Source organism: Diceros bicornis, chromosome 13 (assembly GCF_020826845.1).
Source record: "Diceros bicornis minor isolate mBicDic1 chromosome 13, mDicBic1.mat.cur, whole genome shotgun sequence".
Taxonomy (NCBI): Eukaryota; Metazoa; Chordata; class Mammalia; order Perissodactyla; family Rhinocerotidae; genus Diceros; species Diceros bicornis.
The window spans coordinates 53,544,177-53,560,803 of NC_080752.1; the positions used below are offsets into that span (position 1 = coordinate 53,544,177).

Below are 16,627 nucleotides of genomic sequence, written 5' to 3' on the forward strand. Positions count from 1 at the left end.
ACGTATACTCCTCATCGGGGTTTTCTGAGTTAGAGTTAATATATGTAAAATGTTTAGAATAGTGCCAGGCAGATGGTAAGTACTCACATAAGTGCTTGATATTATCTATATTTAATTGGTGGTAGTTAAACAAGATTTTCCTTGGCTCTTCGAGGTGAGTTCCCTGGCTAGGGTCTGATAGAAGAGAACCACAAAATACCAGAGCTGAAAGGAGCTTTAGACACTGTGACAGACACTGAATGCCCCAGAAAGCCTAAAATATTTACTATCTGGACCTTAACAAAAGTCTGCCAATCCCTGATCTAATTCAGTTTCCCCTCCCTAATACTGTATCCAAAGAAGAAACTGAAGCCCAGAGAGGGACACTAACTTGTCCAAGGTTATATATACAGTGCGTTAGTGGCAAATCTGGTTCTAAAACCCAGTTTTCCCAGTAAATAAAACTGCCTACCAGGCTAAACGGGCTAAATGAAGACCTTAGAGTAAAGACTGACTATAAATTAGGAGACAATACTGGCATCTGAAGAGTTCGGCAAATTGTCTAATTCTAATCAATAGATATTTGCTGAATACTATAAGCCTAAGGATTAGCGCTCCAGCATTGTTTAATGCTCTCCAGGTGATTCCAATGTGCAGCTGGGGCGAGAACCACTGTTAGAAGTATTGTGCTAGGCAGCAAGATATAAACAAAAAAAAAGGGAGGGGGGAGCAAGGAAACTGACTGGGTAGCTAACCAGAGGTATCCAGACTAAGCAAGCCTGGACAATGCAAGATCCCAAATTTCACCTGCAATTACCTACACATACGTGTAGGGGACTCCAAGGGAAGAGCAACAGGCACAGTGAAGGCAAGGAGGCCCAGGGTATATCTTCATCTATACTCAAGAATCAATGACATTTTTTATTCACATATGTAAGTTCCAACAGTTCAATGAATTATAAACTTCAGACATGAACTCTTTTTAAAACAATACTAATGGGGGCCAGCCTGGTGACATAGTGGTTAAGTTCACGTGCTCCACTTCGGTGGCCCAAGTTCGTGGGTTCAGATCCTGGGCACAGACATGCACACCACTCATCAAGCCATGCTGTGGAGGCATCCCACATAACAAAATAGAGGAAGACTGGCACAGCTGTTAGGTCAGGGACAATCTTCCTCAAGCAAAAAGGGAAAGATTGGCAGCAAATGTTAGCTCAGGTAAAATCTTCCTCACCAAAAAAAAAAGAATGTTAAAACTAACTTGTACTCCTAAAAAATGTACAAGAATATACAAATTTAAAAACCTTTATATGGCAAAAAAAAAAAAATCATAAAAGTCTAAAGACAAATGATCGATGGAAAAAATATTTCCAACACATGAGACTGTACAAGGGGTTAAACCTCACAATACACAAAAAGCTCTTACAAATCAATAAACACAAAAATGAAAACCATTATATAGAAGTGGGCACAACAGGTATGAACAGGAAATTCAATAAAGAAAAACACCAATGGCCGATGCACCCTTGAAAAGACAATTAACCTCAGAAATGAAATTAAAATGAAATCTATTTCTTGTTTACTAGACTGACAACAAGGAAAAAAAATGGGTAATAACACAGAACTGCAAGAGTGAGGTAAAGAGACATACCACTGGTACAAACTTTCTTGAAAGCAGTCTGGCAATATGCATCAAAATGTAATGTGTATAACTCAACCACAGAAACACAATCAGCCCAATTTAAAAATGAGCAAAGGACCTGAATAGATATTTCTCCAAAGAAGATATACAAATGGCCAACAAACACATGAAAAGATGCCCAACATCATTAGTCATTAGGGAAATGGAAAGCAAAACCATAATGATATACCACTTTCACACCCACTAGGATGGCTATAATAAAAAATGGAAAATAAGTGCTGGAGAAGATGTGGAGAAATTGGTACCTTCATACATTGCTGGTGGGAATATAAAATGGTGTAGCTACTGTATAAAACAGATTGGTGATTCCATAAAAGTTAAACATAGAATTACCATATAACCCAGAATTCCACTCCTAGGTATATACTCAGAATAATTGAAAACAGGTACTCAAATACATGTACACACATGTTCACAGCAGCACTATTCACAACAGCCTAAAGGTGCTAATGTCCATCAACAGATGGACAAATAGTGATCTATACTTACAATGGAATACTGAACCATAAAAATACACGCTACAACTAATGTAAGTGAAAGAAGCCAGACATAAAAGGTCACATATTGTATGATCCTGTTTATATGAAATATCCAGAATAGGTAAAATCTATAGAGACAGAAGGCAGACTGGTGGTTGCCAGGGGTGGGGGGGAAAGGGAAATAGAGAATAACTGATTAGGGAAATGAAGAGTAACTGCTTAGTGGGTACAGGGTTTTCTTTTGGGGTGACAGAAATGTTTTGGAACTAGATATAGATAGTGGTAATTCAACACTGTGAATGTACTAAATGCCACTGAACTGTTCACTTTAAAATGGTTAACGTTATATGAATTTCACCTCAATAAGAAAAATAAGTATATCCTTTAATAAAGCTCTTAGAAAATTGGAAAAAAAGAAAAAAGTAATGTGTGCATCCTCTCATCTAGCACTCCCATTCTAGGGATTTACCCTGAAGAAAGAATCACACAAGTGCAAAAAGAAGTATGTGCAAAGATGTTCACCTCAGCATCATTTATTATAGCAAAAAACTGAACCCTCTAAACATCCTTCAGTAGAAACCTGGGTCAGTAAATTATGATACACCTATAAAATGGAATACTAAACAGGGATTAAAAACAATAATGTAGAAAGTTGGAGAGCTTACACTATACAATTCCAAGACTTATTATAAAGCTATAGTAATCAAGACAATGCAATATTGGCAAAAGAATAGACACATAAATCAATGAACAGAATGGAGACTCCAGAAACAGACCCACACAAATAGAGTCAACTGGTTTTTGACAAAGGTGCAAAGGCCATTCAATAGGGAAAGACAGTCTTTCAAAAACAGTGCCAGTGCAACTGGACAGCCATACATATCTCACACCCTTATACAAAAATTCACTCAAAACAGATCACAGACCTAGATGTAAAATGCAAAGCTATAAAACATTTTTTTTAATAAAACTTCTTTAAAAAAAAAACAGGAGAGGGCCGGCCCCATGGCTTAGCAGTTAAGTGTACGCACTCCGCTGCTGGCAGCTCGGGTTCGGATCCCGGGCGTGCACCGACGCGCCGCTTCTACGGCCATGCTGAGGCTGCATCCCACATACAGCAACTAGAAGGATGTGCAGCTATGGCATACAACTATCTACTGGGGCTTTGGGGGAAAAAATAAATAAATAAAATTATTAAAAAAAAAAAGAAACAAAAAAAAAACAGGAGAAAATCTGCATGACTCTGGGTTTGGCAATGAGTTTTTAAGATATGACACCAAAGACACAACCCATAAAAGAAAAAAATAGATAAACTGGACTTTATGAAAATTTAAAACTTTTGTTCAAGAATGACACTGTGAAGAGAATGAAAAAATAAGCCACAGACTAGGATAAAATATTTGCAAATAACATATCTGATAAAGATGTATACCCAGAATATATAAAGAACTCTTAAAATTCAACAATAAGACAAACACCTCCCCTCAAAAGATCTGACAGACACTTCACCAAAGATACACGGATGGCAAATAAGCATATGAAAAGTTGCTCAACATCACTGGCCTTGGGGCCGGCCCAGTGGTGTAGTGGTTAAGTTCACGTGCTCTGCTTCAGTGGCCCACGGTTTGCAGGTTCGGATCCCGGGCACGGACCTACGCACCGCTTATCAAGCCATGCTGTGGTAGGCGTCCCACATATAAAGTAGAGGAAGATGGGCATGGATGTTAGCCCCAGGCTAATCTTCCTCAGCAAAAAAGAGGAGGATTGGCAACGGATGTTAGCTCAGGGCTAATCTTCCTCACCAAAAAAAAAAAAAAAAAAAAAAAAAAAAAATCATTGGGCTTTAGGGAAATGTAAATTAACCACCATGAGATACCAGTACACCCCTATTAGAACTGCTAAAATTACAAAAAAAAAAAAAAAAATATATATATATATATACATACATACACACACACACACACACACACACATACAGTACATGCTGGAGAGAATACAGAGGAACAGAAATTTTCATTCATTGCTGGTAGGAATGCAAAAATGGTACAGCCATTTTGGAAAATAGTTGAGTAGTTTCCTATAAAGTTAAACTAGTTCTGTAAAGATAAACCATACTGTACATGAATGTTTATAAATAGCTTTCTTCATAATTGCTAAAAACTGGAAACCCAGATGTCCTTTCGTAGGTGAATGGACATAATATGGTACATCCCACACAATGGAATAAAGAGTGATGGATTCATGCATGCCACAACACAGAAGAATTTTAAATGTATTTTGTTAAGTGAAAAAAGTCCAACTCCAAAGGCTGCATACTGTTTGGCTCCATGTATATGACACTATGGAAAAGGCAAAACTATAGGGATGGAAAATAGATCAATGGTTGCCAAAAGCTGGGGCAGGTGAAGGAGTTGACTACAAAGAGGCCACACAAGGCAATTTTTAGAGTGATGGAACTGTTCAATATGGTATTGTGATGGTAGATTCCTGACTTTCTGCATTTGTCAAAACTCATAGAACTACACACAATCAAGAAAGCACTTTACTGTACATAAATTAAAAAAAAAATAACCAGGGGCCGGCCCGGTGGCGCAAGCGGTTAAGTGCGCGCGCTCCGCTGCGGCGGCCCGGGGTTCGCTGGTTCGGATCCCGGGCGCGCACCGAAGTACTGCTTGGTAAGCCATGCTGTGGCGGCGTCCCATATAAAGTGGAGGAAGATAGGCACCGATGTTAGCCCAGGGCCGTCTTCCTCAGCAAAAAAAAAAAGAGGAGGATTGGCAGATGTTAGCTCAGGGCTGATCTCCTCACAAAAAAAAAAAAAAAAAAAAAAAAAAAAAAAAAAAATAACCAGACTGTCTGGGGAACCCAGGATAGAATGCAGACTCTATCCGAATGAATCTAACTGTATTACAAATGTATGACATAACCTTACTGAAGGGGGCAGGGGAAAAAAGGAACCAGCCTAAGTAACTTTGTAAAACAGTACACAAACATTATACTATTCATTTCTGTGAGAAATGAATTTACCACTGTAAATTTACCATTGTAAATTCATTTCTCTCAGAAGTAACTACTGAAACTACTTTACAGGTTGCACAGGTAAGTAAATATATTGTAGTTAATGAGAGCCAGACTTCTTACTCTCAGAGAAAGAAGTCAAAAATAAGCAAGGGGAAAAGACTAAAATGAACCCTGTGGTGCCAAAGTAGAGTTAGAGATATTGGTGTAAACTCATGTTTACTTTAATATATATACAGATAGATAAAGAAATAAATATAGACATTGTGTATACATGCATTAGTGCACATACATATGCTTCTAGCTCTTTCCACTGAAGGGACTAGAAGCAATGATATCCAAGTAGCAACAAGCACACCTACACGCCCAGATCTTGGTTTCTAAATACATTCACCAATAAAAGGAACCAGAGCTCCTTGGAAAATTGGCTGATTCTAGAGCTGAGGAAGGACAACATACGCTGGGAGCATCTTCTAGCACCAGAAAGTAAGGAAGTGCTAAACAAACAAACAAACATGAGGGCGTGCCATGGGACACAAGAGTCAACGTGAAAGAGCACCCAACAACCAAAGTTGGAATAATTTGAGCAACAAAATAAATAACTTAGTACCAGATTATAACCTAAAGAATAAAATAAATATCCATACTGATGTAAGTAAATGATGTAAATAAATAGGGGAGAAAGGACAATTCTTTGCAGAAGAATTTCAATTAAAAAAGTAAAAGGAATGAAGGAAATCATCACAGGAATTGTAGCAGGAAAGATCCACTGATAAATGCTAAAATTAGTGGGTGAAACTTTAAGGAGAAACAGGACATCTGCATCACCTCACAGTTTCTCCCCTAAAATATTTATTATTTACTGCGGTGCTTTTAACATATGTCAACAAATTCTTTGATATTCTTCCCTCCAGGAGGTGGAGCTTAAATCCCCTCCCCTTCAATGTGGGCTGGACTTAGCAACTCATTTCTAACAAATAGAGTATAGAAAGGAAAAAATTTTGACTTTACAGTGGAGGAATCTGGCAGACCTAACCTAAACCAAATGATTAAGGTTAACATCACCCAGAAATAAGTCATGCTGATACCATACTCTAATATGATGCAAGGAGAAGGGTACTTCACCTCTATAGTATGCTTTTCTCAAATCCCTAATGCCAGTTTAAGCATGAGAAACCATCAGAAAGGGGCCGGCCTGGTGGCGTAGTGGTTAAGTTCACGCACTCCACTTCAGTGGCCCAAGTTCGCAGGTTCGGATCCCAGGCGCAGACCTATGCACCACTCATCAAGCCATGCTGTGGCAGGTGTCCCACGTATAAAACAGAGGAAGATCAGCACAGATGTTAGCTCAGGGCCAATCTTCCTCAGCAAAAAGGAGAAAATTGGCAACAGATGTTAGCTCAGGGCTAATCTTCCTCACCAAAAAAAAAAAAGAAAGAAAGAAACCATCAGACAAACCCAAATTAAGAGACATTCTACAAAATAGCTGACCAGTAACCTTCAAAAGTATTCAAGTCATGAAAAACAAAGACTCAGAAATTGTCACAGATTGGAGGAGACTAAGGAGACACAATGACTAAATGTTATATAGTATCCTAGACTGGATCCTGAAACAGAAAAAGGACATTAATAGAAAAACTGGTGTGGGCCGGCCCCATGGCTTAGCAGTTAAGTGCACGCGCTCCGCTGCTGGCGTCCCGGGTTCGGATCCCAGGGGTGCACCAACGCACCACTTCTCCGGCCATGCTGAGCCGCGTCCCACATACAGCAATTAAAAGGCTGTGCAGCTATGACATACAACTATCTACTGGAGCTTTGGGGGAAAAAATAAATAAAAATAAAAATTATAAAAAAAAAAGAAAAACTGGTGAAATTCAAATAAAGTTTACAGTTTAGTTAACAGTATTTTATACCTATGTCAATTTCTTAGTTTTGATAAATGTACCATGATGATGTAAGATGTTAATTTTAGTAGAAGCTGGGTGAAAGGTATACAAGAACTCTTTTTTTTTTTTTTTTATGGGACGCCGCCACAGCATGGCTTGACAAGTGGTGCGTGGGTGCACGCCCGGGATCCGAACCTGCAAACCCTCAGGCCACCAGAGCAGAGCGTCCGCACTTAACTGCTGCGCCACTGGGCTGGCCCCTACAAGAACTCTCTGGATGTAGTATCTTTGAAACTTTTGCGTAAACCTACAATTACTTCAAAATTCAAAAAACAACAACAATAATGTAGAACAGAATTTCTTGACCTCAGTACAATATAATGATATTTTGAACTAGATAACTCTTTGTTGTGAGGGGCTGTTTTATGCATAGTAGGATGTTCAGCAGCATTCCTGGCCTCTACCCACCAGATGCCAGGAACCCACCTCCCCAGCTGTTACAACCAGAAATGTCTCCAGAGATTGCCAAATGTCCCCTGGGGGTAAAAATTACCCCAGATTGAGACCACTGATGTAGAGTTACATACATTAACACGTAAAGATATCCACAACACATCGTTTGTTTGGTTGTTTTTTATAGTTTTATTTATTTTTTTCCCCCAAAGCCCCAGTAGATAGTTGTATGTCATAGCTGCACATCCTTCTAGTTGCTGTACATGGGACGCGGCCTCGGCATGGCCGGAGAAGCAGTGTGTCCGTGCGCGCCCGTGATCCGAACCCCGGCCGCCAGCAGCGGAGCACGCGCACTTAACCGCTAAGCCACGTGGCCGGCCCCATAACACACTGTTAATAGAAAAAAAAAAGCAGGATACAGAATAGCATGAAATGTATAAGTCAATTTATGTAAAAATATATACAGTCATGTGTCACTTAACAATGGGGATTATGTTCTGAGAAATGCATCGTTAGGCGATTTTGTCATAGTACGAACATCACGGAGTGTACTTACACAAACCTAGATTGTATAGCCTACTACACACCTAGGCTATATGGTACTAATCTTATGGGACCACCATCCTATATGCTGTCCATCGTTGACCAAAATGTCATTAAGCAGCACATGACTGTAAACATGGATGAACCTTGAGGACGTTATGTTGAGTGAAATAAGCCAGTCAGAAAAAAGACAAATACTGTACGATTCCATTTATATGAGGTACTTAAGAGTGGTCAAAATCATGGGGCCAGCCAGGTGGCGCAAGCAGTTAAGTGTGCACGCTCCACTGCGGCAGCCCACGGTTCGCAGGTTTGGATCCTGGGCGCTCACCGACACACCGCTTGGCAAGCCATGCTGTGGCGGCGTCCCACATAAAGTGAAGGAAGATGGGCATGGATGTTAGCCCAGGGCCAGTCTTCCTCAGCAAAAAGAGGAGGATTGGCAGATGTTAGCACAGGGCTGATCTTCCTCACAAAAAAAAAAAAAAAAGAGTGGTCAAAATCATAGACACGCGAAGTAGAATGGTGGTTGCCAAGGGCTGGGAGGAAGGAGGAATGGGGAGTTATTGTTTAATGAGTACAGAGCTTCAGTTTTACAAGACGAAAAGAGTTACGGAGATGGATGGTGATGATGGTTACACAATATTATGAATGTATTTAATACCACTGAACTACACACTTAAAAATAGTTAAGATGGTAAATTTTATGTTATGTGTATTTTTACAATTTAAAAAAAAATTGGAAAAAAACACATATACACACGTGCATAAATACATAGACAAATGTCTGGAAGGATGTGTACCAAAATGCTAAAATGTTCTCTGGTTGCTAAATCTATGGTGATATTTCCTTTGTACTTTTCCATGTTATTTGGATTTTTTTCAAAAGCATGTCTCCCTTTTCCCAAACACAAAAGACTTTGTTCTCCATTTTTTCTCACAATGCTTCCAATTCAATAACCAAAATCCTACTAGTTCTGTCTCCAAAATGTCAAAATGGTTACCTCTTCTCCCAGCCATAGTCCAACTTCAGCCCCTCACCCAGGCTAATGTAACAGAATCTTCAATTGTTTATCCCTGTCTAACCCACTCTCCACCCAGCCATCAGAGCTACCTTACGAAACAGATTTACTATCACTTCCCTGTTTAAAACCCCAAACTTCATGGCATGCATTTCACGGGCTTCTGCAATTTGTTGCCAGGGTCTATATTTTTAGTTTCACCTCTTACTACTGCCCCCAAGTATCCTCTATGCCAGATAGTTGCTGGTCGTTCCTTGAAAACACACATGCACTATTACTCTTCCTTTACTTCGCTCGTGCTCTTCTTTTTTTTTTTTTTGTGAGGAAGATCGGTCCTGAGCTAACATCTACCAATCCTCCTTTTTTTGCTGAGGAAGACTGGCCCTGGGCTAACATCCACGCCCATCTTCCTCCACTCCACATGGGACGCCACCACAGAAATGGCTTGCCAAGCAGTGCGTCAGTGCGTGCCCAGGAGCTGAACCCGCGAACCCCTGGCCCCCGCAGTGGAGCGTGCGCACTTAACTGCTTGTGGCACCAGGCCGGCCCCGCTCATGCTCTTCTTTTCTCAGGAATATTCTTCTTACTTCTCTGCCTGATAAAATGCGTACAATGGTACACAGGAAAAGAATGGGATGGAGATGAAGGGATAAATAAATAGGAGGAGGTGGAGGAAAAAACATCGAATAGCATGGAGATGAGGGTTCAAGAAAGTAATTTTTGGTAGGGGTGAGATAATAGTTCCTACCTCATAAGGTTGTGGTGAGGATATTAAATGAGATAATATAAGTCAAACTTTTAGAACAGTGCCTGGCATATATATATTATTATTATTATTATTTTCAGTTTTATTATTTATTATTATTATTCATGGTACAGTGGTAAGAGCTTGAACTCTGGCTGCCACAAACAATAAAGAAGGAGCAGTGATGAGGCTCCAGCTCAGAAGAAAGGCCCCGAAGGTAAGCAAAGAGGCAAACAGGATCCTGGTCTGATTCAAGTTAATCTAAAGAATTCAACAAACTACACAAGAAACCAAAATCAATTTGGTTAAGCCATACTAGAGTACATACAGAGCACACACGTGAATTCCTATACACCCCAAATAACTTTTACCCCTTAAATATATATTCCTTTTTTTTTTTTTTTTTTTTTTATTTTTTCCCCCAAAGCCCCAGTAGAAAGTTGTATGTCATAGCTGCACTTCCTTCTAGTTGCTGTATGTGGGACGCGGCCTCAGCACGGCCGGAGAAGCGGCGCGTCGGTGCGCACCCGGGATCTGAACCTGGGCCGCCAGCAGCGGAGCGCGCGCACTTAACTGCCAAGCCACGGGGCCGGCCCTATATTCCTTTTTGAAGTGGAGCTGTTTCAACATCCTGCTCCAGGCAAGAAGCATCAGGGCAACACCTCCTCCTCACAAATCTGAATCTGCAAGACCCATTTGTGCTCTCCTACGGTTTCCCATTCGGTCAGTAGTCACTTCTCTTTCCTTCTATACATGCTTACATTCTCTGTAACACAGGAGGTTTGACTCTGAAGTTCTTCCCACAGTTACAAAAAAAAGTAAATATATACGTACAATCCATTCAAGCTTAATATTGTAGCCAAAACTAAATTCACTCACAACAGAGGTGAACCAAAGGACCTAGAAATTCATAAATATTTCTTAGATGAGTCCAAAATTTTGCGATGTCCTTCTTAGCCTCTTGTCAGGCTCAGTCCTTTTAAAAGATTGCCTCTGCCAGTTGTGGCAAATAGCCTCTGCATAGCCCCATCTCCCCTGGTTAACAGGTTTTCGTGACTTTTATTTCATGTCCTAGGAAGCCACTGTGATCCACTATCCCATCTCTTCTTTTATATCCCTCCCCAACACATCCCAGATCTCCCTTGGGCACTATCAGACCACAGTCCTTTGGTTAAAAAAAAAACCTGGCTCCTAAATTACGGCCCAAAGCAGACAAAAAGAATGCAGAACTCCACATCTATTAAATGACACATAGCCTGCTTACTAATCAGACTGCCAAAAATCATTTGCTTCTCCTCTTGTAGCTTTAGACAAATACAAAGGGAACTGTGCTCCTATGTACGACTACTGCTTCTCCACAGGCCTTGAAGACTAAGGCATTTAGATACTTCCTCTCTATAAACCCAAATAGAACACTTTGTTTATTTTCTCTTGGCATATAGTTGGTAGTCTGTATTTCCAGGCAGTCACTGTACATCTTTTGGCAAGTACCTTCAAGTTTCTCAGTACAATGTTTCATCCAGTCACTGAAGGCGATGCATTGTACCTTGAATTTACATGCCAAGAAAAAGACAGACTGAAAAGAAGACCTTCAGTATCATCTTCCTGCAATATATCAGACACTACACATGAGTTAGAAGACCCAGATCCAATTCCCAGGTGTGCAAGTGTCTCACAGTGTGATCTCTACTCTGCTCTTTAATCTTTCTGTACCTCAGTTTTCCCATCCTGGAAAACAGGGATTGTATTACCTGTCCCTCCTTGAATTCAGACTCTTACTGCTGACTGAGAATATTTGTTTCTATAATTTGTGAAACTGGGGTTTGGAAAACTCAGAAAACTAAGTACAAGTGTTGTTTTTCACTTCTGTCAGAGCTGCCATGCAGAAATCCACAGTAGAGCCCAGCAGGAGTCCCTAAGCAAGTAATCCCTCAGCGAGTAGTTCTGACTTCCCACTCAACAAATCACATAAGAATGGGAAGCAAGAGGCCAGGCAGGACCTTCAGCTGCTACACGACTAGACTACCAACTACCGGACTACGGACTACCAAGCAAGTCATTATCTATCAGGCTCCATGACAATATTATCACCCCAGATATACTATTTTACCTCAAAGAAGCTACCTCAATACATAAAGCACTTACTTATTCAATGTTTACAAAAACAAGCACTTTTCCTGGATGGGAACTGCCTCACTAGGGGTTGCCTTGGGATGATCCTACAGTTAAGGTAGGACAAAGGAATAACAAAAGTATGAGGTGTAAGACAATTTAAGACTCAAGGCAGTGTTTTACAATCCTTTTTGAGTTACTGGTACACTTCTGAAATACAAAATTGTGGACAGCATTCCAAAAGGGATTATTAAAATACAAATATTGGTTTTTAAAAAGATCAACTCAGAAACTTGAAAAAAAACTTTCTAATTATCACACTTTCCATTTGGTCACCCTTTGGTCTGTGGCTGTTACAACAAGGAATTTTACTGCTCTGCCTAGGCTCTCCACAAGGCCAGGTTTCCCCTTTGTTCCAGTAAACATTCTCTGTCTTCAGTATAATTAAATTATTGACATTAAATTATATCTCTTAGCTGCAGCAAGTTTTATGCCCCCAGCAATGCATCATGTGGCCACCACTCAGCTCAACACTCCACTAGACAGACATCATTATGAATTCACACTAAGATTCACAATATGAATCCTAAAATACACCTTATATCCTGATCAAAACAGCACGCTCCTGGGGCGGGCCCGGTGGCGCAGCAGTTAAGTGCGTGTGCTCCACTTTGGTGGCCCAGTGTTCGCAGGGTCGGATCCTAGGCATGAACTGACGCACCGCTTATCAAGCCGTGCTGTGGCGGCGTGCCATATAAAGTAGAGGAAGATGGGCATGGATGTTAGCTCAGGGCCAGTCTTCCTCAGCAAAAAAAGAGGAGGATTGGCATCAGATGTTAGCTCAAGTCTGATCTTCCTCACCAAAAAAAAAAAAAAGCACACTCCTGTGAAGGATGAGCAGCATACAAGTTAAGAAATACTCTCTAATGACTGAATTCCACAGCTCCTGCCCCATCTGAAAGGGATGATGGCTTTGAGTAGTAGATAAGGCACTAGGCACAGAAAGTAGAGACCTGTACCCAACTCCAGGTCTGCTACTTACTGTAAGACGTTGGGCCTGTTTCCTTAACTGTAAAATGATAATAATATCTTCCTTACAAGGCTATTGTGAGAATAAAAAATTATATGTATGCATTTTATAAATAATACTATACAAATTTAAGTTATTATTCTGTCTGTGAATTTATTCGAGATTGAAAATGTTCTTTCAAGGAGCTGGTGATCCAACATTAAGAATGTCATTTTTGGGGCCAGCCCCGTGGCGTAGCAGTTAAGTGTGCGCGCTCCCCTGCTGGTGGTCCGGATTCGGATTCCGGGCGCGCACTGATGCACCGCTTGTCAGGCCATGCTGTGGCGGCGTCCCATATAAAGTGGAGGAAGATGAGCACAGATGTTAGCCCAGGGCCAGTCTTCCTCAGCAAAAAAAAAGAGGAGGATTGGCATGGATGTTAGCTCAGGGCTGATCTTCCTCACACACACACACAAAATATATATATATATTAAAGAATGTCATTTTTTTCACACACCAAAAATTTTCTGAGTCAACCTCAAGTCACTGAAAAGCATCATCTCCTTCCACGGGCTAAAAAACACGCAGAGTAGCACTCCCCTAACAGGTGCACGGTGAGCAAAGGTAGAAAAGAAAAATTGTATATACCCATGGTGAATGGGGCAGAGATACTTTATTCCATTATTTAGACTGAAAAGTAAAACCAAAGGTCAAAGTTTTTGAATGGGGACCGAGAGGAAATGTTACAACCACCCAAAGTATAACCAAAATTAAACACAACCTATAGCCAGTTCAGAAAGTTCAATAATCTTCAAAGTGTTTTTCACACATTAACTAATCCTCATGTCATCCCCGGGATGAAAGAAATTTAATTCTCATATTCTAGTTACTTACAACCACAGAAAGAATCTAAATGGATCAAGATGTGCCATTTTAATAAGACAGGTCAACAAATATTTCATCAAATATTAAGGATCTACCATATCATCAGTACTATACGACACACAAAGTGTCCCACTGACGTGGCCTATTTTACAGCCAGCAAGACCTCTAGCAACTTCAACCTTATGGTACACAACTATGAGTAAAGAAACATTTCTGAGAAACGGATAAGGGCAATTACAGAGCTATATCCAATCCTCATTGCCAGAACCCACTAACTTACTTAAAAATAGATGTAAAATTAAGATGATTTATTGAGAACACCTTCCTGACAAGAGCCATGTGTGGTATATGGGGAAGTGGGGGAAACAGGGAGCAATGGTGTGTTATTTTAAATAGGATGGCCAGAGAAGGCCTCACAAAGGTGACATGTGAGCAAAGACCTGAACAAAGAGAGGAAGTGAGCCACATGGGTATGTAGAGGAAGAGGTTCCACCAGGCAGAGGGAGCAAGTGCAAAAGTCCTAAAGTGGGATCATACCTGCTGCATTCTCCACACACCCACTAGACTTTCCCCTTGTGTGTCCTGTTGCCACTCCCACTGTGCCCTGCCAGATCTTCCTGACTTCCAGACTCACCATACTCTCCCAGACACACAAACCTGAATCCTGAATCACATTGTGTGCATTATTCTCTTCTTTCTCCAATCAGTGACCAACTTATACTGTAACATGATACTACCTTCAAAATGCTACACCTTTCTCTTCCCCTCCATTCCCACTAACACATCAGCCCAGAATTATAGAAATTATAAAACATTAAGACTGGAATGGACCGTAGATATCATCAGTGTAACTCCATCTTACTGAAGCCCAAATTACTCAAGTCTCTGAAGTATCAGACCAAAGATCCATTATTACATCACACTTGGATTTTTTTTGCATGCCCCTCCCACCCCCAAATCCAATTCATCATGTATATTGCTCACAAATGAATGCTTCTTACACACTGCCTTCAACATGTTACTCATCCCCCATTCCACAATATCTACAATACCTACTGAATAGTCTCCTTTCACTGTCCTACATGCACACTATGCCCATTTCACCTTCTAAATCTTTATCCACATTCCTTCCTTTGATATAATGCCTTTTCTTCTTTATCCTCTATCCAAACCTCACCTATCTTGCAAGTCCCTTTCCACAGAGCTGTCCACGACTATACCAGCCTTCACTGATTTCTCCCTTCTCAGAAATCCTATGGTTTATCATAAAATCTAACACTTGCATGAGGCCGGCCCGGTGGTGCGCTCTGCTTCGGCGGCCCGGGGTTCACTGGTTCAGATCCTGGGCACGGACTTACATACCGCTCGTCAAGCCATGCTGGGGCGGCGTTCCACATAGAGCAACTAGAAAGATGTACACCTATGACAAACAACTATCCACTGGGGCTTTGGGAAGAAAAAGGGAGGAAGATTGGCAATAGATGTTAGCTCAAGGCCAATCTTCCTCACACACACAAAAAAATCTAACACTTGTAGTCTCTCTCCTCCCCACTGCATCCACCTTGCAAAGCATCATTAATATCGCAGTTCCAACACTTATTAACTCTGCTTTGTTTCATGTTTAGCAGGACTAAAACTCCTTGAGGACAGGGATTATGGTTTTGTCTCTCCAAAAGGGCCTTGCAGAAAAGAGCACCTACTATATTTTCAGTACTTACTATGTGCCATATATCATATTAAGTGCTTTACATACTTTATCTCATTTAATCATCACAATAATGTTGTGTTATTGATATTGTTCTTTCTATTTTCCAGAAGAAAAAACAAACGCACAAAGAGGTTAGGCTGAAGTCATATATCTTAGAAAAGACAGGGCCAGGATTTGAGCTAAAGTCTGTCTCTCGAAGCTGGCACAAAGTAGGTTGCGAACAAATATTTGTTGAATTATGCTACTCATTTCATATGTGTTGACGATCCTATCACCCTAATTGAACTAATGAGGGTAAAAACCATGCCTGGAGGTTTATGCGGGTGCGGTGGGGATAAAGACTGCCCTTCCTTGCTGAGTACTCATCAGGTGCTAAGTTCAGCACCAGGCATTTCATGTCAAGCATCTCATCTACTCTGTGAAAACTCAGAACTGTAAATTCTCTTCAACAAATAGCACTTGTAATTCCTCTATCAGAGATTTACCCCAAACGTCACCCACTCTCAATCCAAGCACAAATACTCCCAGGTGCTACCCTCCTGGGCCTCCCTCCTGCTCAAGGAAGAGGACAAAGCCTCCTTGACTCCCATCAGCCAGTAAGGTAAAAATCTCAGCTTCAAGAAGCATTTACCAAGTGCCTTCTTCAGGACAGATCACCCTGCTCTTCATTCTAACACTCATTATTTCAATCATTAAGCACCACAGCCCTGTGAGATAGGTGGCATTTTCTCCACTTTACAGATATATAAAGCAAAGTCCAAAAAACGACATTGTTAGGGTCACGTGGCCGATGGCATATTCAGGACTAGAATTCAAGTCTCCTGACTATCCACCCTGTTCCATTCCCTCAGCAGACACTCATAGACGATAAATGATTTATCCTGGTGTCGCTGGGTCATTCTAAATAGCAAAAGCTCTGGAATAGTTTTCATTTAAAAGGATTTTTTGGACGCCTATATGTCAACCTTGTAGGTTCTAATACCATCTCTTCCACTTATTCGCTATGTGACACGGAGAAAGGTCTTTTCACCTCCCCAGGTGAATTCCCTTATCCGTAAGTGGAGATAATAATAATATCTACCTAAC

At 40.7% G+C, this 16,627-nt stretch overlaps 2 protein-coding genes across 3 annotated transcripts in view; one reads left to right on the forward strand and one right to left on the reverse strand.

Moving 5' to 3' along the window:
- The window catches only part of LOC131413192 (polyadenylate-binding protein 4-like), a 264,794-nt gene that overhangs the window by 133,030 nt on the left and 115,137 nt on the right, over positions 1 to 16,627 (forward strand). The window lies entirely within an intron of this gene.
- The window catches only part of TRIT1 (tRNA isopentenyltransferase 1), a 42,935-nt gene that overhangs the window by 25,893 nt on the left and 415 nt on the right, over positions 1 to 16,627 (reverse strand). The gene's annotated exons all lie outside the window — the stretch shown is intronic.